Source organism: Rutidosis leptorrhynchoides, chromosome 1 (assembly GCF_046630445.1).
Source record: "Rutidosis leptorrhynchoides isolate AG116_Rl617_1_P2 chromosome 1, CSIRO_AGI_Rlap_v1, whole genome shotgun sequence".
In the NCBI taxonomy this organism is placed as follows: Eukaryota; Viridiplantae; Streptophyta; class Magnoliopsida; order Asterales; family Asteraceae; genus Rutidosis; species Rutidosis leptorrhynchoides.
Window position 1 is genome coordinate 294,220,837 of NC_092333.1, and position 25,898 is coordinate 294,246,734.

Sequence of the window (25,898 nt, forward strand, 5' to 3'; positions counted from 1 at the left end):
AAGTATAATTCTACATCTCCATTTTCTACATGGTCCTTAATAAAGTGATAACAAATATCTATGTGTTTATTCTTAGAATGCTGGACCGAGTTGCTAGTAATTGTAATTGCACTTTATGAATCACAGTATATCAGGGTCTTAGTGATCTTAAAGCCATATTCTAATAGTTGAATTTGCATCCACAAAACTTGAGAACAACAGTGAGCTGCAGCAATGTACTCAGACTCAGCTGTTGACAATGAAACACAGTTTTGTTTCTTGGATGACCAACCAACTAACCTATTCCCTAACATCTTAATTGATCCAGATGTGATTTTCCTATCAACATTGCAACAGCCATGATCCGCATCCGTATAAGCAGTGAAACTGAAATCAGATCCATGAGGATACCAGATTGCAAGGTTAGGTGTACCTTTTAAGTACTGTAAAATTCTAACCACCGCTTAGGAGTGTGATTTCTTAAGGTTGGACTGAAAGTGGGCACAGACAGTTACAGCAAGTTTCACTACAAGAAAAACGACCTTTTAGGACCACCAAAAAGGTCATATTATGTATTCTAATAGGACCTTTGAGCTGATAGGACCCTTAACAAAAGGGTTCTCCCAGGATGGCGTCCCAAAAGACTAATAAGGGTCCTAACAACATATTAGGACCTTATTACAAAAGGGTTTTAAAAAATGTTTAAGAACCCTTAAGAAAGGTCCCCATGAACATATTAGGACCTTATTATAGGGTCATATAATATGACATCTAATATATTAAAACATATAAGTACTTTATCTTAGGGTCCCGAAAAACATATTAGGATCTTTAAAAGGGTTCTAATAGCTGAAAAAAGTTTATGAAACCCATAAATAAGGGCTCTACAATATCATTCAGGACCCTTAGGAAGGGTCTCATGAACATATTAGAACCTTATTATAGGGTCATATAATGTGACTTCTAATATTTTAAAACATATAAGAACTTTATTTAAGGGTCCTAAAAAATATATCAAGATCTTACAAAAGGGTCCTAATAGCTGAAAAAAGTTTATGAAACCCATGAATAAGGGTTCTATAATATCATTAAGGACCCTTAAGAAGGGTCCCATGAACATATTAGGACCTTATTATAGGGTCATATAATGTGACTTCTAATATTTTAAAACATATAAGGACTTTATTTAAGGGTCTTAAAAAACATATTAGGATTCTTAAAAAGGGTTATAATAAGTTTATGAAACCCATGAATAAGGGTCCTATAATATCATTAAGGATCACACAAATAGGGTCCTAAAATAAGTTTTTGAAACCCATGAATAGGGTTCTAGAAATAATTAAGGACCACATGAATAGAATCCTAAATACTATATTGCGACCTTTCAATAGAGTCCTAAGACACACAAAAAATGTCCTAAAAAGCACATGTTAGGACTGTTAATGAAGGTCCTAATATCCTAACCGAGACGATGATACCCTTTTTAGGGTCCTATAATATAATTATTTACAATATAAATGGGCCTAAAACATTTATTAGGATCCATTAAAAGGTTCTAATATCTCAACTAAGATTAAGACCCTTTTTAGGGTATTATAATATAAATATTTACAATACAAATTGGTCCTAAAAACATATATTAGGACCTTTTAAAAGAGTCCTTAAATCTCAAAGTAAAATTTTGAAATTGATTTTTAGGGTCGCGCAAATCAGCTATAATGGTCATGATAAATATAAAATAATTATGGGCATGATCATAAAATTCTATAAATGAAATTGACATCCAAAAACTGATTTTTATTTAATAGCAAACTCAGAATCTCAGATATGTTTCATCTGGAAGTAAAAATAGTTACAAAAATCAAATATAAAAGTCTTGTAACATTTGGCGATAATAATAAAGAAGTAAACACATGAATTCTAAGAACGAGCAGATCGATCATGAAGCAATCTTGTTAATCAAGAGGTACTACCTACGATATATATATATATATATATATATATATATATATATATATATATATATATATATATATATATATATATATATATATATATATATATATATATATATATATTTCATATGTTAGTTTTAAACCATCACGTTAATATAACTTATAATAACAAAAGTACACTTTAAGAAGGTCATACCTCAACAAAATTTCTTGGCCATGCAATAGGCGTGCCTATAGCATCAATAATTGTGTCCATCTGTGCATATGGCCCAAGCATCTCTTCTTCTTTTTGATTTGTCACCTGAGTATTAACCGAACAGTATCTTGTACCAATCTCTTTCCCTTACACCACCTCTCTTGGATCTAAAATCAAAAGCTATCCTCTTTCTACTATGTCAAACGGATTGTGAATGCTCCTCAGATATACATCAGACCGAACCTGAATATCATTTTATAGCAATTAAGAGTTAAACTATATTTGTTAACATTGAGAAGACAAAGTTTTTTATAACATAAACATACTCATAAAAGTGGAGATTCAACGACTGGTGAGGTAACCGGGGAAATAGTTGAATCACTATTGGACTAATTCTTTTCCCGATTCGTTTGTGCTCTTTCCACCTCTAATTCCACAATCTTTGATTTCAACATTTGATTCCCTCGTATGTAAGCAACACGAGATGGTGTTACACCCCATAGATCAGTAGCCCAGACACCTAAGCTGTATAGGTCAGCATTTCCATATTTATCGTTTCCCTTTATCTTCGAGAAAATGTCATCTAGCCCAGGCGCATCGCTTGTACCAGGTGGACTGTTCTTTTTAAGTTCATTCATTTCACACTATATCAAGCATAATAAACATCGTAAGACAGAATCCACATGTTAAATCAGTTTGATCAGCGTAACAGAAATATTACACATGAGCAAAATCATTCAATCAAAAAATTTACACTAGTAACAATATTACTTACAATGGCATCTTTAGCTTCCAAGCAATTTGTATTTCCGTTATTAGAGAAACACTTTTCAAACATTTCAAAACTGCTTGGTTCTTGACCATTATTATTTGCCTGTTTCAATTAAATTAAAATTGGTTTAACAATAAATGATATCCACAAATTATCATAAAATAACTTTTTCCCCTTTAATTAATTACCTTCATCTCTTCTTAAACATGTGCTTCTTGGACTTGTGAAGGCCTAGAATTATACTGTTCTTGGCCTAGTTTGATTTGTTTCTTCACTAACTTCCTGATGTAGGAAAGTGATGTCTCATAAACGACAATACGTTGATATAAGTAATATATAAGATGTGGCAGGATAACAATTGCATACCTTGCTGCTTCTTCTATTCTAGTACCTTAAAAGTCTATTTCAATGCTCTTCTTGGACTTGTGAAGGCCTAGAATTATACTGTTCTTGGAGTGATAAAGTTGGATCATAGTATTGCTTTATTAATCGTGCCCTCTAATTCTTTACCTTCTTCCCTAATGATCTCAAGATCCACCCTTCAGTAATATCAGGAATATCGAATTTCACCTACAATAATAACATGTAACTTGATCAATTAAGTGCACTAGTAGTACAAATACAGAATTCTGAATATGTACCTTTACTATGTTAAGCAAAAATTTCTTTTTAGCAACATGTCTCTTTTTATCAGAACTTAGTTTACTCCATCTCCTGTAGACTGGGCAATATATGCTACTCCTGGCCATGGTGCCCAAGAAATGGGTTAGTTCACTAGTATTTTTACTAACTGATTGCCCAAGATTATTAAATAAAACATTGGTTAGAATTTCATCATCTTTTCCCCAAGTTGTTAGCATTTTTATTGGGCCTCTTTTTGGTCTGATCTTTTCGCTCTTTTCTGCATATAAAAAAACATGGTTCAGATTTTATATAATAATAAAATAAATAAACAGCCAACAATTTCAATCAATTAAATGAATCAAACAGTGAATATAAGCTACCAGATAGACAAACATAACCTGTTGTAATTTTTGTGATGTCAACTGTGTCATCTTCGTCCATAAGTTGAGGCCCTTCATCAACTTCTGGTATTTTATCACAAATGTCATAATATAAGTTATAATGTAAGAATTATAAATTCAAAGAAAGAATCGTCTTAGTTTATAAAATTTACCGTATTCAATTTTTCTGTCATAGTGTTCCTGGTAATGTTGATAATCATCATATATATCTGTTAGTGTATCACAACAGTCATAATGAAAGTTAGAATCTACTTAAGTATTAGTAAACAAATAAAAGATTCATGTGAGTATAGCAAATAAACCGTCTGCATATTCAGTTTCTTGATTTTCTTCATGCAGTTCATGTTCATCTCCATTGAAGATGCCGTTGCCAGTTTCATTTTGTTCTTCATTCCTATTTGTTTCTGTAATTGCAATAAAAATAATATGAAATTGTATAAGTATATATTCATAATCATACTAGTCATTAAATATAAAAAATGATTTAAATATTAGAACAGTGATAATGAAAGTAAGAATAAAAGTATTAGAAAACAAATGAAAGATTCATGTGAATATAGCAAAAAACCGTTTTCATAATCAGTTTCTTCATTTTCTTCATGCACTTCATGTTCATCTCCATTGAAGATGTCGTTGCCAGTTTTATTTTGTTCTTCATTCCTATTTGTTTCTATAATTGCAATTAAAATTGGTTATGAAATTGTTAAGTAAATAGTCATAGTAATAATAGTCATTAAATATCAAATAATATACCTAAGAATTATTTGTGTCAAACAAAAAAAATTAAAAATTAACCCAACAGTCATGACTTTTGTTGTTGATTTGGTCTGTTGTGTTTCATTTTGATCAGCCACTTGAATAGACTCTTTTTCCTTACCCGTGACTACAATATCTTTGTCAGACAATTGTAAGCTGTTCAACTTAGATCTTGTAGTCCTAATGGGGGATGGTGAATGAGCAATATGGCATTTCTGAGAAAAATTAGTCGTTCGATTAATGGTCAATGGTTTATTGAACATTGCACGGTTGGTTGCATATGTGGTTACAGGTTTGGTTACATGTGTGGTTTCAGGTATGGTTGCAAGTTTGGTTGGAGGTTTTGTTGCGACTGTGGTTTCAGATGTGGTTACAGGTTTGGTTGAAGGTTTTATTGCAGCTGTGGTTACAGGTTTGGTTGCATGTGTAGTTTCAGGTATGGTTGTAGGTGTGGTTGGAGGTTTGGTTACTGATGTGGTTGCAGATTTGGTTGCAGGTTTAGTTACATGTTTGGTTGCAGAGATGGTTGCATCTGTGTTTATAGATTTTGTTGCAGATTTGGTTGTGATAGTTAAAGCTAAGGGGTATAAAATACTATTAAATATGATACAATTTTACACAAGATATTTATTTATTTATAGAATGGATATACCTAAACCTTGCTACAACACTTATAGAGAGTGTACCTAATCGTACAGTAGTGTAGTTTTTAGTAAGTCCGGTTCGTTCCACAGGGAAAAATCTTTAAACAAAGCTTAATGCTATATTAGTTTTATTTTATAAAAATACAAATATATATAAGTAATATTATTATTATAAAAAGGGGGGTTTTTACCGTTTAAAGACCGGTTTGTTGATTTTAAAACTTAGTCGCAGTTAAAACCTAATGTAAAATATTAAAAATAAAAGACTTAATTTAAAGCGTAAAGTAAATAACGATAATGAAATTGCGATAAATAAAAGTGCGATAAAATAAAATTGCGATAATTAAAAAGTACGATAATTAAAAGTGCAATTAAATACAATAACAATAAATAAAAGTGCGATAATTAAAAGTGCAATTAAATATAAAATAAAGGAAATTAAATATGAAATAAAAGAATTATGCTTATTTAAACTTCCGTAATCATGATGTTTGACGTGTTGATTTTAGTTTTATGCTCATGGGTTAATTGTCCTTTGTCCTGGATTATTTAATATGTCCGTCTGGTTTTTGTCCATAACAGTCCATCAGTCATAAATATAAAGTGCGAGTGTCCTCGTCAAATTATCCTTATACCCGAAGTCAAATATTCCAACTAATTGGGGACTTAAACTGTAACAAGGTTTTAATACTTTGTTAACAATTACACCAAGTGTCCTTGTATATAATTTCACCCCTGTTTTAATAATTCTAGTGGCTATTAATCCATTCCCGTGTCCGGTTAAATGAACGATTATTCGTACATATAAATACCCCCCCATCGTGTCCGATCGAGTGTATATGGTTATTTATAGGGACATCCAATTGTAAATCTTTATATTACAATTAACAAACTATCATTTAGTTAAACAAATATAAAGCCCATTAATAGCCCATAGTCTAATTTCCACAAGTGTCGTTCTTTTGTCCAAACCCCAATTATGGTACAAAGCCCAATTACCCAATTTTAGTAATCAGCCCAACATCATGATTACTTCGGCTTAAATAAGCATAATAATAACTTAGCTACGAGACATTAAATTAAAAAGGTTGAACATAACTTACAATGATTAAAAATAGCGTAGCGTTACACGGACAGAATTTCGACTTACACCCTTACAACATTTGCAAACATACCCTTATTATTAGAATTAAAATTAAAATTAAAATTAAATATATATATATATATATTACGTATGAATGAGGAGAAGAAAAAGATGTGTTTTACGTTCAGAATGCGCGAGCTTTTATAGGCATTTTTGTAATTTGGGGCTCCGCGAGTCGCGGCATATTTCCCTTTCAAACTCCGCGAGTCGCGAAGTTTGCTTTTACAGCTCATTCCTTTTTGGATCTTCTTTGCCGACGGTTTTAATATATAAATATAATATATATATATATATATATATATATATATATATATATATATATATATATATATATATATATATATATATATATATATATATATATATAATTTATATAATTAATTATATATTATATTATATTTATATACATAGTTAACTTGTAATTTTTAGTCCGTTGCGTCGAGCGTTGAGAGTTGACTCTGGTCCCGGTTTCGGATTTTCGAACGTCCTTGCGTACAATTTAATATCTTGTACTTTGCGTTTTGAATCTTGTACTCTTGTAATTTTGAGACGTTTCTTATTAATAATTGGAACCTCTTTGATTGTACTTTGTACTTTTGAGCTTTTTGGTCGTTTGCGTCTTCAATTAGTCGAATCTGTCTTTTGTCTTCACCTTTTATTATTTAAACGAATATCACTTGTAAATAGAACAATTGCAACTAAAAGCTTGTCTTTCTTGAGGGATAATGCTATGAAATATATGTTCGTTTTTAGCATTATCAAATATACCCACACTTGAACGTTGCTTGTCCTCAAGCAATAGATAACTTGAAATAATATAATACATCACACGAATCACTTCTTTATTCTTCACACTTTGTACATCAGTGATTTTGATATGGCGGTATGAACAATGGTAGTAACGATGTGATTTACAGTCCCACATGACTATGAAAATTTAGATCCTTTAAGGAAATTGGATCTTTATGAAAACATTTGATCTTTTGAAAATTAAATCTAGCTTTTACCCTAGATAAGTTTTTTGGAATAACCCTTCACCGGTGTTTGCAAAATATTTTTGTGGGTTTGGTGGGTTTCAGATTTGAAAATTTTAGCTCAAAACTTGTGGTTTTGTGTCACCCACTTGCTAACCTTGTATTAGGAAAGCAACACATCCAGTATACTTGCCCCGTATATTACCTTTCGATAAACTACCGTCCGGTTGTAAAGGAAAGCGTTAAACAAGTAACTGTTAAGGCAATGTCCCCTGACATACTTTTAATTATGGTCTATAACGTGTCGGACGCAATTACTATCCTTTGTAGGAGCAATAGTAAAGCTCACCCTTATAATTTTTCGGTCTGGCACAAGGTCCTGTCTTTGACCATGCTATGCAACAACCGTTCTTACGGTTGACACCCGATTTGGTTTAGGTGACCTAATGAATTCTAGGTGAATTCCTAGGATTTTACATTCAATGGTAATGAACGCATTGAAAATGGGTTTTTAGAAAACAAATCGGTTTGAAATTTTGATCAAAATATTTTCTCGTTCAAGCTCGAGTTTAGATATCATTGAATTCCATGAGTTTGTAATTCTCAATCTTTAAGGTCAATCTCTAGGATTGAGTAATATCAGTCTTAAAAGTTGAATTTTTGATCTTTAAGGAGATTATCCTTTCTAGAGATCTGATTCATTAGTCTTATCCAGCTAATTTGCACGGCGTCCTCCCCATTTTACGAGACAGATCCTCTCATGGTTAGGATAAGTCTGACCACTTGGCGACCCTGTTTGATGCTGAGGTCCATGGATTTTCTGCTGATTTTAGAGATGACTTTTCTAGATTTTTCATCAACCTACAGCTGGTCTGGACGACAACTTCTTGACCTAAATCAAGAAGCGCGTTTCTTTTTTGGAAGACTTTACTTCCTTTTAATGATGGAATTGATTCATCGTGTGGTTCCATCTTTTCTTTCAAATATATTACAGTAAATTGGGTAAAACTGTTTAGTTTAGTCCAAAGCAAAAGTATCTTCAATTATTTGTTACAGAATTATGTGACATATGTTTAAAATAACTTGGTGAATTTTTCCACACTTGGCTTTTATTTTCCTTTTTATTGTCCTCTATTCCATTTTAAATGAATTTTAACAATTTGGTTTGTTTCTCAATTTATGTCCTTTCCAAGGTAACAATAATTTCGGTGTTAACACCTAGCTTTATCGTTCATAAATATGTATAAACATGATTTTGAATTCATTTAATTGAAAATTTTAAAATTTTTTACTAGAATTGGGTAGTCAGTATATAAGACTAGGGCTGTTCTTTATTATCAGAGAGCACTAGATTCTAATACAACTACTACGTTACTAGTATTTTTAATGGTAACCAAGTGTTTAAATTAAAAAAAATTTAAAATTCCGAAAGAATTTAACCCCTTCCCACACTTAAGATCTTGCAATGCCCTCATTTGCAAGAAATCAGTAACAATTTAAATTATTGAGGGTGATTAGCGTAGAAAAATGATTAAATTTTACCAAAGTTTCCAAACATATTGTTGTTTGTGTTGAATGATAAATGGTGCAGATCATTTGTTCATTCCGTCTTATTATTACATCACATTTGTTTTTCATTTTTTTTATAAAACCTTACACTTTTAGAACATATAATTAATTAAATTAAAAATTTTGTTTCTTTTTAAGATGAGGGTTTTTCGGAACAATGTCCTAGTCCGTCCCTCGACAAAATTTTAAAATTTGTCAATTCAAAGCGCGGTTTTAAAAGTAAAGATTTTTGGGTTTTTTTTCTTCATGTTTTTGGCATACTTTAATTCAATAAGATTAAAAATAATGATAATAAAAGTTCTCGTCCCTCCCTTGGGTAAAGCAATTTCGGTTCAAAGACCTAGTCTTCAACTTACGACGAATTTTTAAAAATCATATTTTTAACTTAGCAAAATAAAGTAAATTTTTGTTTTTAAATTCACACCAAACTTAAATTTAAAATGCATAAAATTAAAAATTCATATTTTAAAAATTAAAAATTCACACCAAACTTATATTATATTTTTGTTTTTATACATACAAACTTATATTAAAAATATTAATTTTCCAAACATTTACAATTTTAAATATATTGATTTAAAAAGTTTACAATATCAGTTTAAGATTTATATATTAATTTTAAAAACATGGTAAAAATAAAATTAAAAATCTTTTTGGCTTTTATCCCACTTTAATCAATCAAATATTATCAAAAATATGCGCCCCTCTTTTCGGTAAAGTAATTTCGGTTCATTGACCTAATTTAACTCATGACGAATTTTTGAAATATTTTGGGTTTGATTGATTAAAGATATTTATACCTTAAGAATAAACGGTAAATTTCGCAGTGATTTAATAAATTTTTGCATGATATCAATAATTTTGGTCGCAAGACCTAATTTCATTGAATACCAATTTAATACTTTATAGCGAACAAATTAGCGTTTATTATCAAAAGGTTAAAAATAAAAATAAAAATAAAAAATGAAAAATGTACAAACTTACCTGTGAAATAGTATTCTTAGTGATATGCTCTAGTCCACTCATAAGATAGTCGGACTAATTGATTTTCCATGGCTACATAGGCTTAACCTCGAGCATTCAGTGTTTTTTCTTCTAAACATATGAACGGTCCATCTCTGCATAAAGTAACAAATTCGGTGTTTGAATAAGTTTGATTATTTGAACATTTACCTTTGTGTGACCATTTTCCGCATTTGTGACATCTTTCAAGGTGTCGTGCTCTTCTTTTCGCTGCGGATTTTGATTTTCCTTTACCAAATTGTAACTTATTATCTTCGCATCTGGATTCTTTTCTTACTCCATCCAATTTACCTCTGATTAATGATACTATTTCACTCGGAAGTGTGTCATTATTACGTTAGTGATCAAAGCGTGTAGCATTAGACCATGGTTTAGTTCACAGGAAGTCTTCATTTCGTAAAAACCTAAAAAAAATAAAAATTCAGAATGGGGGGAGAAGACTAGTTCTTTAGGGTCTGCTAGGGAAAGACCATTCGGGTTCCATTTTCGAGAACTACACGAAAACAGAAAATCTAACTCTAATAGAAATACATATTATCCTTTAAAGACTTGGTTCTCCCCACACTTAGTTAGCTGTGGTATCGAAATTGTGATTAACTTTGTTGTCAACTTCCATTGGACTATCTATGTAATGTTTAACTCTGTGACCATTAACCTTAAATTCAATCCCATTTGAATTTATCAATTCCACTGTTCCGTATGGGAAAACTCTTTTGACTATGAATGGTCCAGACCATCTTGATTTCAATTTCCCAGGAAATAGCTTGAATCGTGAATTGAAAAGAAGAACTCTGTCTCCTTCTTTAAATTCTTTTAAACTTCTGATTCTTTTATCATGCCATTTCTTCGTTCTTTCCTTATAGATTAACGAATTTTCGTATGCTTCATGTCTTAATTCTTCTTATTCGTTTAATTGACTTAATCGTAGACGTCCGGCTTCATGTAAATCAAGATTACATGTCTTCAAAGCCCAAAATGCTTTGTGTTCAATTTCTACTGGAAGATGACATGCTTTTCCGTAAACGAGTTTGAAAGGTGTGGTTCCAATTGGAGTTTTGTAGGCTGTTCCAAAAGCCCAGAGTGCATCCTCCAATTTAATGGACCATTCCTTCGGATTTGATCCTACGGTTTTCTCTAGAATACGTTTTAAAGCTCGGTTGGTATTTTCAACTTGTCCACTTGTCTGTGGATGATAAGCGGTGGAAATTTTATGAGTTACACCATATCTTTTAAGAACTTTCTCAAGTTGATTGTTACAGAAATGAGTACCCCGATCACTTATTAAAGCTTTCGGTGTTCCAAACCTTGCAAAAAGACGTTTTAAAAAGTTGACTACAACTCGTGCATCGTTAGTTGGGAGAGCTTGTGCTTCCGCCCATTTAGATACATAATCAATGGCAACGAGAATGTAGAGATTATTATGAGATTTTAGAAATGGACCCATAAAGTCAATACCCCAAATGTCAAATACTTCACATACTTGAATGACATTTTGTGGCATTTCATCACGTTGACTTATTTTTCCGGCCCTTTGACAAGCATCACAGGATTTGCAAAGAAGGTGCGCGTCTTTGTAAATTGTAGGCCAATAGAATCCAGCATCATAAACTTTTCTTGCTGTTAGTTGAGGCCCATAATGCCCTCCTGTTGGTCCTGTGTGACAATGGTTTAAGATTTTACTAGCTTCATCTCCGAATATACATCTGGACAACTTTTAAACAAATGTGGATCTTCCCAGAAATAGTGTTTTATATCACTGAAGAATTTCTTTCGTTCTTGGTACGACAATCCTTTTTCAAGGAATCCACATACTAAGTAGTTTGCATAGTCTGCAAACCATGGTATTTCATTATAATCTATCTTTAATAGATATTCATCAGGAAAGTTGTCTTGTATGGCCGATTCATTTAGAACTTCTAATTCGGGATTTTCAAGACGAGAAAGATGATCAGCGGCGAGATTTTCTGCTCCTCTTTTATCTCGAATTTCAATATCGAACTCTTGTAAGAGTAAGATCCAACGGATTAATCTTGGTTTGGCATCTTGTTTCGAAAATAGGTATCTAAGAGCAGAATGGTCGGTATAGACCACCGTTTTTGCTAGAACGAGATATGAACGAAATTTGTCAAAAGCAAAGACAATAGCAAGGAGTTCTTTTTCAGTAGTTGTGTAATTCGTTTGCTCTCCTTGTAACGTTTTACTAGCATAATATATAGGTTGAAATCATTTTTCAATCCTTTGTCCTAAAACGGCTCCCATTGCAAAATCACTTACATCGCACATTAGTTCAAATGGTAGATTCCAATTTGGTGTTATCATGATTGGCACATTAGTGAGTTTCTCTTTAAGAATATTAAAAGATTTGATACATTCCTTTGAAAAGATGAATGGAGCATCCTTTTCTAGGAGTTTATTCATAGGAGTGGCAATTTTAGAAAAATCTTTTATGAAACGTCGGTAAAAATCGGCATGCCCTAAAAAACTCCTAACTCCTCTAACATTGGTGGGATGTGGAAGTTTAGCAATTACATCTACTTTAGCTCTATCCACTTCAATTCCTTCCTTTGAAATTTTATGTCCAAGAACGATGCCTTCTTTAACCATGAAATGACATTTCTCCCAATTAAGTACTAGATTTGATTGTTCGCATCTAATAAGAATTCGTTCAAGATTAACTAAACATGATTCAAATGTATCTCCGAAGACTGAAAAGTCATCCATGAAAACTTCCATGCATTCTTCTATCATGTCGTGAAAAATTGCCATCATGCACCTTTGAAAGGTTGCAGGGGCCTTGCAAAGTCCAAATGGCATGCGTTTGTAAGAAAAAGTACCATAAGGGCACGTGAATGTGGTTTTCTCTTGGTCTTCGGGTGCTATTGGAATTTGAAAATATCCAGAAAAACCATCTAGAAAACAATAGTAACTGTTTCCTGCTAATCTTTCCAACATTTGATCAATAAAAGGTAAGGGAAAGTGATCTTTTCTGGTGGCGTCATTTAATTTTCTATAATCAATACACACACGCCATCCTGTTACAGTCCTAGTAGGAATAAGCTCATTTTTCTCATTTGTAATGACAGTCATGCCACCCTTCTTAGGCACGCATTGAACTGGGCTTACCCATGGACTATCAGAAATTGGATAAATTAAACCTGCATCAAGCAGTTTAATAATTTATTTCTTAAGTACATCTTGCATATTAGGATTTAGTCTTCGTTGGCGTTGCACATACGTTTTATGACCTTCTTCCATAAGGATTTTATGTGTGCAATACGAAGGACTTATTCCTTTTATATCATGAATCTTCCATGCAATAGTTGGTTTATGAGCTTTTAATACAGAAATGAGTTGTGATTTCTCATTTTCAGTAAGAGAAGACGATATTATTACAGGTAATTCAGATTCACCATGTAAATAAGCGTATTTCAAATGGTTTGGAAGTGGCTTTAACTCTAGTGTCGTAGGTTCTTCTATCGATGATTTATATCGATATCTGTCTTCTTCTTTTAGCATTTAAATTTCTTCTGTTGTTGGTTCATATCCATTAGCCATAAGTGTAGCTAATATTTCAGTTTCATCAATTGGTTCAGTACCTTCTCCTAAAGAACATTCTCCTGTTCCTTGTAATTCTGGAAATTCTTCTAATAATTCTGCATTTGAATCTATAGTTTGAATATAATAACATGTATCATCTGCAGATTGTGGTTGTTGCATTGCTCTATCAACTGAAAAGGTAACACTCTCGTCCTCTATACTTAGGGTATGTTTTTTACCAAACACGTCTATCATTGCTTTAACCGTGTTTAAGAATGGTCTTCCTAATATGAGAGGAACTTGAGAATCTTCTTCCATATCCAGAACAACAAAATCTACTGGAAATACTAAAGTACCAACTTTAACTAGCATGTTCTCCATTATCCCTCTAGGATATTTTATTGATCGATCGGCTAGTTTTATGCTTATTCTTGTTGGTTTTAATTCTCCAAGGTCTAGTTTAGCGTATAGTGAATACGGCATTAAATTTATACTAGCACCTAAGTCTGTCAATGCTTCTATTGAACTAAGACTACCCAGAAAATATGGAATTGTGAAACTTCCTGGATCAGATAATTTTTCTGGTATCTTATTCAACAGCATTGCAGAACAATTAGCATTCATAGTAACGGCCGAGAGTTCTTCCATTTTCTTTCTATTCGAGATTAGATCTTTCAGAAATTTAGCATATCTAGGCATTCCTGAAATCACATCAATGAAAGGAAGATTTACATTTATCTATTTAAACATATCCAAGAATTAGGATTGCTCAGCTTCAAGTTTCTCTTTTTTCATTTTACTCGGGTAAGGAAGTGGTGGTTGGTATGGTTTAACATAAGGTTTAGCCTTAACTGTGTTATCTTCATTAACCTTTTCAACTACCGGTTCTTTTTCCTTATCTTGTTTTGGTTGTGGTTCTTGTGGAGTAGGAATAGCTTCCTCAGAAATTACAGGTATTTCTGGTGGTTTAAGTGTTGTACCACTTCTTGTGGTAATGGCTTTAGCTGTTTCATTCTGGGGGTTAGCATTTGTATTACTAGGTAGACTTCCCGGTTTTCTTTCACCTATTAACCTTGCTAGGTTACTTACTTCTTGTTTTGGATTTTGAATAGAAGCTTGTTGATTTCTAAATGCTTGAGCATTTTGTTCATTCGTTTGTTTCTGAGATGTGAAAAACTGCGTTTGAGTTTCAACTAGCTTCGTCATCATATCTTCTAAATTCGGCTTTTTATCATCGGGTTGTGGTGGTTTGTTTTGAAAATTAGGTCTTTGCTGGTTGTAAGTATTATTGGATACTTGTTGATTACTAGGACCTTGTTGGTTGTTGTATGGAACATTTCGGTTATAATTCTGGTTTTGATTGTAAATCGGTCTTGGCGGTTGATAATTATTCTGATAATTATTTCCAGGCCTTTGGTTTAGATATGAAATATTCTCTCTTTGTTCCATTGTTAGTTCAATACTGAGACAATCTTTTTTCAAATGTGGTCCTCCACAATGCTCACAACTAATTCGTATTGAGTGTATATCCTTAGTCATCTTTTCCATTCGTCTCTCAACAACATCTATCTTTGTGGAAATGGAATCTAAGTCATGGCTAGAATCGGCTCTAGCTGCTTTAGATGATCTAACGATATCTTTTTCTTGGTGCCACTCATGTGAGTGGGAAGCAGTGTTATCAATAATTTTATAAGCATCAGTTTCTGTTTTCTTCATAATAGAACCACCAGCTGCTATATCGATGTCTTTCCTTGTAGTGATGTCGCATCCTTGGTAGAATATTTGTACTATTTGACAAGTGTCTAAACCATGTTGCGGACATCCTCTCAATAACTTTCCAAATCTTGTCCATGCCTCATATAGAGTTTCATTCGGTTTCTGTGTGAACGTAACAATTTTTCCTTGAAGTCTTATGGCTTTAGATGCCGGAAAGAATTGTTTAAGAAATTTTTCAACTAAAACGTCCCATGTATCAATCGCCCCTTCAGGTAACGATTCCAACCAATCTTTGGCTTCTCCCTTTAAATTCCAGGAAAATAACATGAGATATATCTGTTCATCCTCAACTTCTCGGATTTTAAATAGTGTGCATATCCTATTAAAGGTACGAAGATGTTCATTTGGATCTTCCTTCGGCGCACCACTAAATTGGCATTGATTAGTCACCATGTGTAGAATTTGTCCTTTGATTTCATAATCTGGCGCATTAATGTCTGTATGAGTAATTGCGTGACCTTGGCCAGTGCGTTTAGCTCTCATTCGGTCTTCCATACTTAAAGGTTCCAGATTCTCCATAATTGAATTTGTTGAATCTGAATCACTAGAGGATTCTGATTTAATGGTTCGTTCCTCAACAATCTCTGTTTGAATGATTGGTGGTTCCGGAGGAAAAATTAATGGTTCAGGATCTATGAATCGTCCCTGAATATTCTCCGGATTCTCAATTGTGAGGTCGGGTTCAAAAAATGGATTATCAGAAATTTGAATTGGAGTACTTGGTCGACTAGATGACGATTCTAAAGAAAAATCAACGGCGACAATATTTGCTAGATGTCTTGATCGAGTTACAGGTGGTGAACGTATAAAAGGTGGTGAACGTCTTGCTCGGTGCATTCACTGAATATCCTATTAGTTTTTAAAAGGAAAGAAAAATTATATAAGTTATCCAATTAATAGACTTTTCTGATTTTGCCCACGTTTCGAATAGCCAAAAGATGCAGCAGAGGGGCAGGATTCGTTTGGTCTCAATATAATTGAGTACTGTTTGGCTCCAATAACCCGGTCCACGTACAAATCCAACTATTACTACGAACCAGAAAATTTTGATGTCTATTAATTTAACCACTTAAAATAAATTTTCATAATTTAAAGAAATTTAGATAAGAAATAGAATAAAAATCTATGTCCTAAAAACTAGAATGGCGAGAAATAAGAAAGAAAAAGAGCGCGTCGAAAAAGGTCGAAAAAGAAAAGGGTTGAAAAATAAAAGGCGTCGAAAAATAAGAAAGAAAAAGAGTGACTTATAAAACTTTAAAACACTCGACTAACCCAACCTTACTACTATCACTAACTTAAAATTAAAATTGCAAATTGAGATTACTAATTGGAGTGATAATTGATACATAGGTAAAAGTCGTCGAAAAATAAAAAATAAGAAAGTAGCGCGAAGAACGGCGTCGCAAAATTCTAAAGCACCTAAATCTTAGTCTAAAGAAAAAGCACTTAAAGGATTTTACGGCAAAGCCAAAAAATCAAGAAATAAAAATAAATATGGCAAAAACTAAGTTTAAAACTAAGTACGAGCAAAAAATACAAAAAATTACACTAAAACAATTAAAAAGGGACAAAATATAAAAATATACTAAAAGTTGTAAAAAGTACAATTTTTATAAAAAGTACAATTTTTATATTATTTATTTTATAAAACTATTACTTTTATATTTTAATAAAACTAATTAAACTAAATACATAAATTAATTAAAACTTAAATTAAATACTAAATTAATTAAATATTTAACCCTAAATAAAAATTAATTAATAATAATTAATAATACTCCGTATTTAATGCAGATTAGGGTTCTGCCAGGCGCGTGTCAGGGTGGCTCCGCGAGTCGCGGTACACCTGGCAACAAACTCCGCGAGTCGCGGGGTTTGAAATTTCAGATAAGGTGATTTCGTTTGACAGGTTTCGTAATTATTTTTGTTTTTTATTTTTCTGTTTTTAATTAATATATATATTTATATAAATTTAATAAAACCTATATTTTAAAAACTAAAATAAAGATAGAAATATTTTTTTCGGTTTTGATTTTATGTTTTAAATAAACAAAAAATATTTAAATAAAACTTATATTTTTATAAAATAAAAATAAAGAAACTTTATAAAACTTAAATATTTAACAAACTCTTAAAAATATTTATATTTTTTTTCTTTTTATATTTTCGAATATTTAAAACTTATTTTTACAAAAACGTATTTTTATAAAAGTAAACTAAAAATAAAAATCTTTTTTTTTATTTAGCGTTGCACTTCCGGCTTTTAAGCTAGATTTCGTACCCCGGCAGCGGCGCCAAAAATACTTGATAGTTAAAGCTAAGGGGTATAAAATACTATTAAATATGATACAATTTTACACAAGATATTTATTTATTTATAGAATGGATATACCTAAACCTTGCTACAACACTTATAGGTAGTGTACCTAATCGTACAGTAGTGTAGTTTTTAGTAAGTCCGGTTCGTTCCACAGGGAAAAATTTTTAAACAAAGCTTAACGCTATATTAGTTTTATTTTATAAAAATACAAATATATATAAGTAATATTATTATTATAAAAAGGGGGTTTTTACCGTTTAATGACCGGTTTGTTGATTTTAAAACTTAGTCGCAGTTAAAACCTAATGTAAAATATTAAAAATAAAAGACTTAATTTAAAGCGTAAAGTAAATAACGATAATGAAATTGCGATAAATAAAAGTGCGATAAAATAAAAATGTGATAATTAAAAAGTACGATAATTAAAAGTGCAATTAAATACAATAACAATAAATAAAAGTGCGATAATTAAAAGTGCAATTAAATATAAAATAAAGGAAATTAAATATGAAATAAAAGAATTATGCTTATTTAAACTTCCGTAATCATGATGTTTGACGTGTTGATTTTAGTTTTATGCCCATGGGTTAATTGTCCTTTGTCCTGGATTATTAATATGTCCGTCTGGTTTTTGTCCATAACAGTCCATCAGTCATAAATATAAAGTGCGAGTGTCCTCGTCAAATTATCCTTATACCCGAAGTCAAATATTCCAACTAATTGGGGACTTAAACCGTAACAAGGTTTTAATACTTTGTTAACAAGTACACCAAGTGTCCTTGTATATAATTTCACCCCTATTTTAATAATTCTAGTGGCTATTAATCCATTCCCGTGTCCGGTTAAATGAACAATTATTCGTACATATAAATACCCCGCCCATCGTGTCCGATCGAGTGTATATGGTTATTTATAGGGACGTCCAATTGTAAATCTTTATATTAAAATTAACAAACTATCATTTAGTTAAACAAATATAAAGCCCATTAATAGCCCATAGTCTAATTTCCACAAGTGTCATTCTTTTGTCCAAACCCCAATTATGGTACAAAGCCCAATTACCCAATTTTAGTAATTAGCCCAACATCATGATTACTTCGGCTTAAATAAGCATAATAATAACTTAGCTACGAGACATTAAATTAAAAAGGTTGAACATAACTTACAATGATTAAAAATAGCGTAGCGTTACACGGACAGAATTTCGACTTACACCCTTACAACATTTGCTAACATACCCTTATTATTAGAATTAAAATTAAAATTAAAATTAAAATATATATATGTATATATATATATATATATATATATATATATATATATATATATATATATATTACGTATGAATGAGGAGAAGAAAAAGATGTGTTTTACGTTCAGAATGCGCGAGCTTTTATAGGCATTTTTGTAATTTGGGGCTCCGCGAGTCGCGGCATATTTCCCTTTCAAATTCCGCGAGTCGCGGAGTTTGCTTTTACAGCTCATTCCTTTTTGGATCTTCTTTGGCGACGGTGTTAATACATAAATATAATATATATAATTTATATAATTAATTATATATTATATTATATTTATATGCATAATTAACTTGTAATTTTTAGTCCGTTGCGTCGAGCGTTGAGAGTTGACTCTGGTCCCGGTTCCGGATTTTCGAACGTCCTTGCGTACAATTTAATATCTTGTGCTTTGCATTTTGAATCTTGTAATCTTGTAATTTTGAGACATTTTTATTAATAATTGGAACCTCTTTGATTGTTCTTTGTACTTTTGAGCTTTTTGGTCGTTTGCGTCTTCAATTCGTCGAATCTGTCTTTTGTCTTCACCTTTCATTATTTAAACGAATATCACTTGTAAATAGAACAATTGCAACTAAAAGCTTGTCTTTCTTGAGGGATGATGCTATGAAATATATGTTCGTTTTTAGCATTATCAGGTTGCAGCTGTTTTCTGTAGAAAAAGTGAATTGTAGTTAAAATACTTAGAATGAAAACATATAATCATAGTTCGTTAAGTTTACCTTTTTAGGACGTTTAACTCTGGTAGCTTGTGATTCTTCTTCATTTTCCTCACCTTCACCGTCAAATTCATCATCAGGATTATACTCTGCATCTTCATCAGATGGAAGTAATGATTTATTATTACTTTTCTTATTTTTACCCATCTTCACCATCATAGTCGCAGCCGCACGCTTCAACCCACAAGCTTCAAACTTTCTTTTGTTGTCCTCCATAGTCCTTTTTGTTAATTCTTCATACTCATGCAAAGTGAAATCTTGTTGAGGCACTTTAGATGACTTCCTCGTATGTTTATTACTGGACTTCTTTGTACTCAAGATAAAAATAGATTAAGTAAAAACAAAATATGTTTTAAATTGAATGATTAAACAACAGGGGATTACGACTCGAGTATGTGAACATGACAGTATCAACTACAAATATGGTTGAAATAAAAAATAGTTTAAGCCAAATAATCAATCTAAGCACAAACTATGTTTTATGTTGAATGATTAAACAACAGAGGATTATTACTCGAGTATGTAAACATGATAGTATCAATTACAAATATGGTAAAAATAAAAATTAGTTTAAGCCAAATAATCTATCTAAGCACAAAATATGTTTTACTTTGAATAATTAAATAACAGAGGATTACGAATCGAGTATGTGAACATACAGTATCAAATACAAATATGGATAAAATAAAAATTAGTTTAAGCCAAATAATCAATCAAAGCACAAACTATGTTTTAAATTGAATGATTAAAAAACAGAGGATTATAAATCGAGTATGTGAACATCAAAGTATCAACTACAAATATGGTTAAAATAATGATGTTTATCGATTATTGATTATTCATATTGAAAATATAACAGTATCTTGTAGAGTGAAATTGGAGTCTGAAGGTATTTCGTATACCCGAGAGACATATTAAATTAATGTGGCTAACGTGTTATGATCCAAGTCGGGTCATACCCAATAACAAACTTACCAACACCTTATTCGTATTTGATCTTAACGATTGGATCATTGATTAAATACGCGACACTTGAATTTTAAGGAAAAGGTTTCTTAAACAATATTACTTGATATGTTTATATAAGTTATAGAACAACTTATATAACAAGGATTTAATTGTTTATAGGTTAAATAATTAATTAAGTTATGTTACATTTTATAAAATTGGTTTTATAAAATATACATAATAAATAATATACATGTTTATATAATGTGTTTTATAAAATTAAGTTTTATAAAAACTGATTTTATAAAATCAGTTTTATATATATATAAATGTATATTAATGCATGAGAAAGTGAGTGGCATGGGAGTTGGAATGAGCATGCATTTCTTTATTGATTACTACCCATGCTTAACTAAGACCATGACTTAGTATTACCAAGACACACATGCATTCAAACATCTATCAAGTGAGCTCCAAAACTGCAAAACTTACTGCCCAAAACAGGCTATATGCCGTGACCTTTAGGGGCTCCAAAAGGGTTCTAATTTTGTTCATGCAAGTTTAATTTCAAGTGTTCTTCAAATCCTAACCAAATACAAAGGTGTTGGGTACAAGTTTGGGGTATTATCCCTTGAGGTTTCATAGTTTTGAAGCTTCATTCATCATCATTCTTTCACTAGCTGCTGTCCAGTTTTCAGGGTGTGAAAGAAGATGGTTTCAAGCTTAGGTTCTAAGGTAATCAAGGTCAAGCAAGACTCAAGGGTGTTTTTGGTGTTTTGTTTGGTCATCCTCTTCATCATCATTCACGATTTATAGCAGCCCTTAAACTTGGTTTAAGGAGGTATAAAACTCTTCCTTTCTTGTTAATTAGTAAGCATTATTTCACAACTTGATCCAAGATGGGATTTAGCTTTAATTGGTTTAATGATAACAAGTAAAATTGGTAATTTCACGCTTCCGTTTTATAATGATTCTTAAATGTTTTTAAGAGTTTCAAACTTGTTAAATCCCAACAATGGTATCTAGAGCCGAGGTTGTTGAAATATGCTTCGTAATGTTGTTTTAAACCCACTATATTTGCAATCTATGAACATGCATGAATGTAGATTGCAAAAATCAATGGGTTTGGGTGGGTTTATGTGTTAGGACGAATTGTTTGGGTTCCAAAAGTGGGTTTTGGGCTCTTTCATTTGGTCATATTTGGTTGCATGTTCATGTTCACAATCATAGCCTTGACCTTGTGTTGAATGCATGTTATGGTTGTATGTTTGGTTAATTTGTAATATTCATTTGGTATGTAATATTAATTCATTCAATTGGATGTAATATTTATTTTGGCTATGTAATTTGTTTTACATTTGGTATGTAAAATAGAATAGGTTGTATTTTCATTTTCTAGATAAAAATGTATTAGGATACATATTTTGTAAAATGAAGATACAAGATGATGAAGACTTGAAGAACACAAGGAACATATGGATGCAAGGTTAAGTAGGAGATTTGAAATCTCCTACTTTGTATTATTACCCCTTAACCCGGTGACATTTGTTTTCGGCTAAACAAATGTCCACCAAAATGGCTAGATTGTGAACATACTTGTTTTGCATGTGTGGTTGTTTGTTTGTTTATTGTATTGTATGTTTGGTTGATACAATTAATCACAAGATAACAACAAGTAAAACGACAATTTAATTGGTTAAATTAGACGTATTAATAACATGCAAGACGACAATTTAATTGGTTAAATTAAAAGCAACTAAAGACCTTAATAAATGGTTATTAAGAACAAGAAAAGGATAACATATATATAAAATGGTTTATATCAAGTAATTGGCAAATTACAAGACTTGAAAATGGATTTCAAATGAACCATACACTAAATGCATGTTGATGTATGGCATAAATGTTTTCTTAAACTAGAATTAACGAAAACTTAAAATCCCTTAATCGACAAGGTAAACAAGTTTAACGCCATCCTTTTGTGGGACACTTAAACATAGTAGGGAACTCATAATGGGATAAAGGTCACCTAACCATTATGAGCTAACTAATATGGTTAAGGTAAAATTCGCATGCTTGTGGGATAAAGGTCACCTAACCACTTGTATGTTAATTTTACATGTTTACACAAGTAGGACGACTTGATTTGGGAATCATGAACTTAGGGTCACCGAAGCATGAGGAACAAATAGGCGTTGATGGGATAAATATGCCATGCAAAAGGATTGCATGATCCCATAATTTAGAAGTTGCAAAAGGATTGCAATTGTCATATAAATGACTACCTAGCTAAATCAAATAACGGGATAAAGGTCACCTAACCGAAATTTGATTTACCGTTGGATTCTAATATTTAATAAAACAATTATATATAAAAGGGTATTATTTATTAAATTTAAAATCGATACTTAAATGAACTTTGTTAATTTTGTAGATGGCCGCAAATAACAACAACATGCAAAATGCACCACTTAACCTAAACAACCTATCATTAAGGTCTCTCCTCGAGAAAGACAAACTCAACCATACGAACTTTATGGATTGGTTCCGTAATCTTAGAATTGTCCTCAAACTTGAGGATAAAGCGTATGTGTTGGAGGACCCTATTCCCGACCAACCGGATGAGGAAGATCTAGAGGGCATGGCTTATTATGACAAGTATTGCGCCGATTCGGTGCAAGTCGCTTGCCTAATGCTTGGGACTATGATACCTGAATTCCAAAAGGATTTCGAACATCATAGTGCATATGACATGATTACGCAATTGAAGGAGACGTTCCTTCAACAAGCACGTGTCGAGCGCTTCGAAACGGTTCGAGCGTTACATGCATGTCGTATGGATGACACCCAATCCGTATCCTCTTATGTCCTCAAAATGAAAAGCCTTATTGATCGCGCAAACCGTCTTAATCTCAACATATCTAATGAGCTAGCCACTGATCTTATCCTAAACTCCCTGTCAAAGAGGTTTGACCAATTTGTAATTAATTACAATATGAATGGGATAGATAAGACCATTGGTGAACTTCATGGCATGTTAAGGACGGCCGAAACTAGCATGGGTAAGAGGGTTTCACCCGTGCTAATGATCAATGATGGTGGGTCCAAAGGTAACAACACCTCTAAGCCAAAGGCGGCTAAGAGGAAAGGACCCGCCTATCAAGGCAAGGGAAAGGGGAGGATGGTTACCCCAACCAAAAACAAGAACAAGAAGCAAAGGGTTGCCGGACAAGCAAACCCCAAGGAAGACCCGTGCTTCGGTTGCGGTGAAATGGGTCACTGGAAAGCAATTGCCCGGTCTACCTTAAGGAGTTGAAGGAAAAGAGGGATGCGGGGCAATCCTCAGGTAACATATATATGGTATATATAGAGCTTAGTATTACTTCTTCTAATACATGGGTATTAGACACTGGATGTGGAACTCACATTTGCAATTCTTTGCAGGGGTTCAAAAGAAGTAACAAGCAAACGGGAACATCACGTCTCTTTATGGGTAATGGAGCCAAAGTGCAAGTGAAGGCTCAAGGAGACTTTGTATTAAAACTTCCAAGTGGTTTGGAACTTATTTTGAACAATGTTTTGTATGCACCGGATTTATGTCGAAACATTATTTCAGTTTCCCGTTTAAAACAATGTGGTTTTTATCTTAATTTTGTTAATGATGATATCCACGTTTATTTAGATAATGTATTTTATTTTCAGGCTTCGCCTTCAAATGGAATTTATGAATTGGTTCATGATGACACATCATCTAGTAGCTCAATATACCATACTAGCACCAAGAAACTCAAAAGGGATTTGAGTGATTCCTACTTATGGCATTGTCGCCTTGGTCACATAAACAAGAATCGAATGCATACACTCCAAAAGAATGGCCTTTTGAAATCAAATGAACTAGACTCGTTTGATGTATGTGAATCTTGTTTACAAGGCAAAATGACTAAAGCACCTTTCAAAGGGACCTACGAAAGGGCTAAGGACTTATTGGGATTAATACATTCGGATGTATGTGGACCCTTTAAGCCCATAGCTAGGAATGGTGAAAGATACTTCGTTACTTTCATTGATGACTTCAGTCGTTTCGGATATGTCTACTTGTTAAGACATAAGGACGAAACTTTTGAAGCATTCAAAGAGTATCAAAACGAAGTACAAAATCAACTCAATAAGACAATTAAGGTACTTCGAACCGATAGAGGAGGTGAATACCTAAGCGATGCCTTCCAAGATCATCTTAGAAGTTGTGGGATTATCTCGCAACTTACTCCACCCGGGACACCACAGCTTAATGGTGTGTCCGAAAGGAGGAACCGAACCCTAATGGATATGGTTCGATCTATGATGGCTAGAAGCTCGTTACCTCTATCATTCTGGGGTTATTGTCTATGCTCAGCGGCTCATATTTTAAATATGGCCCCAACCAAGAAAGTGGAACGAACACCTCATGAGATGTGGTTTGGAAAACCTCCATCTCTATCATACTTAAAGGTATGGGGATGTGAAGCTTACCCTAAGCGTTACCTCCCTAATAAGTTGAATGCTCGATCCACGAAGTGTATCTTCGTAGGATATCCAAAGGATGATATGGGATACTATTTCTATGATCCTTCCGAACAGAATGTATTTGTTGCTCGGAAGGCTGAATTCCTTGAAACTAAGTTCCTAATGGAAGGCAAAAGTGAAAGGAAGATAGATCTTGAAGAGGTTCAAGATCAAGTAGATGATACACAATTGGCTGACACTAGCACTCAACATGAAAATGTTGAGAGTGATCAGATGGATGATCAAAATACACAAGACGTTCACAGATCTGGTAGGATTAGTAATCCCCCTGAGAGATATGGGTTTCTCATGGATGGTTGCTATGTTGTTGATTTGGATGAACCAATAAACTACCAAGATGCTTTATCAAGGATTGATAAAGATAAATGGCAGGAAGCCATGAACGCTGAGATGCAATCCATGTATGACAACCAAGTTTGGGAACTTGTTGCGCAACCTCCTGGCTCTAGGCTAGTTGATTGTAAATGGCTGTTCAAAATGAAAACCGACATACATGGAAACTTGGATACATATAAAGCTAGACTTGTAGCAAAACGTTTCACTCAAACTCAAGGGGTTGACTATGATGAAACTTTTTCGCCTGTGGCGATGCTAAAGTCTATTAGGATATTACTTGCCATTGCTACTCATTATGATTATGAAATATGGCAGATGGATGTCAAGACCGCTTTCCTAAACGGACATCTTGAGGAAGATGTCTATA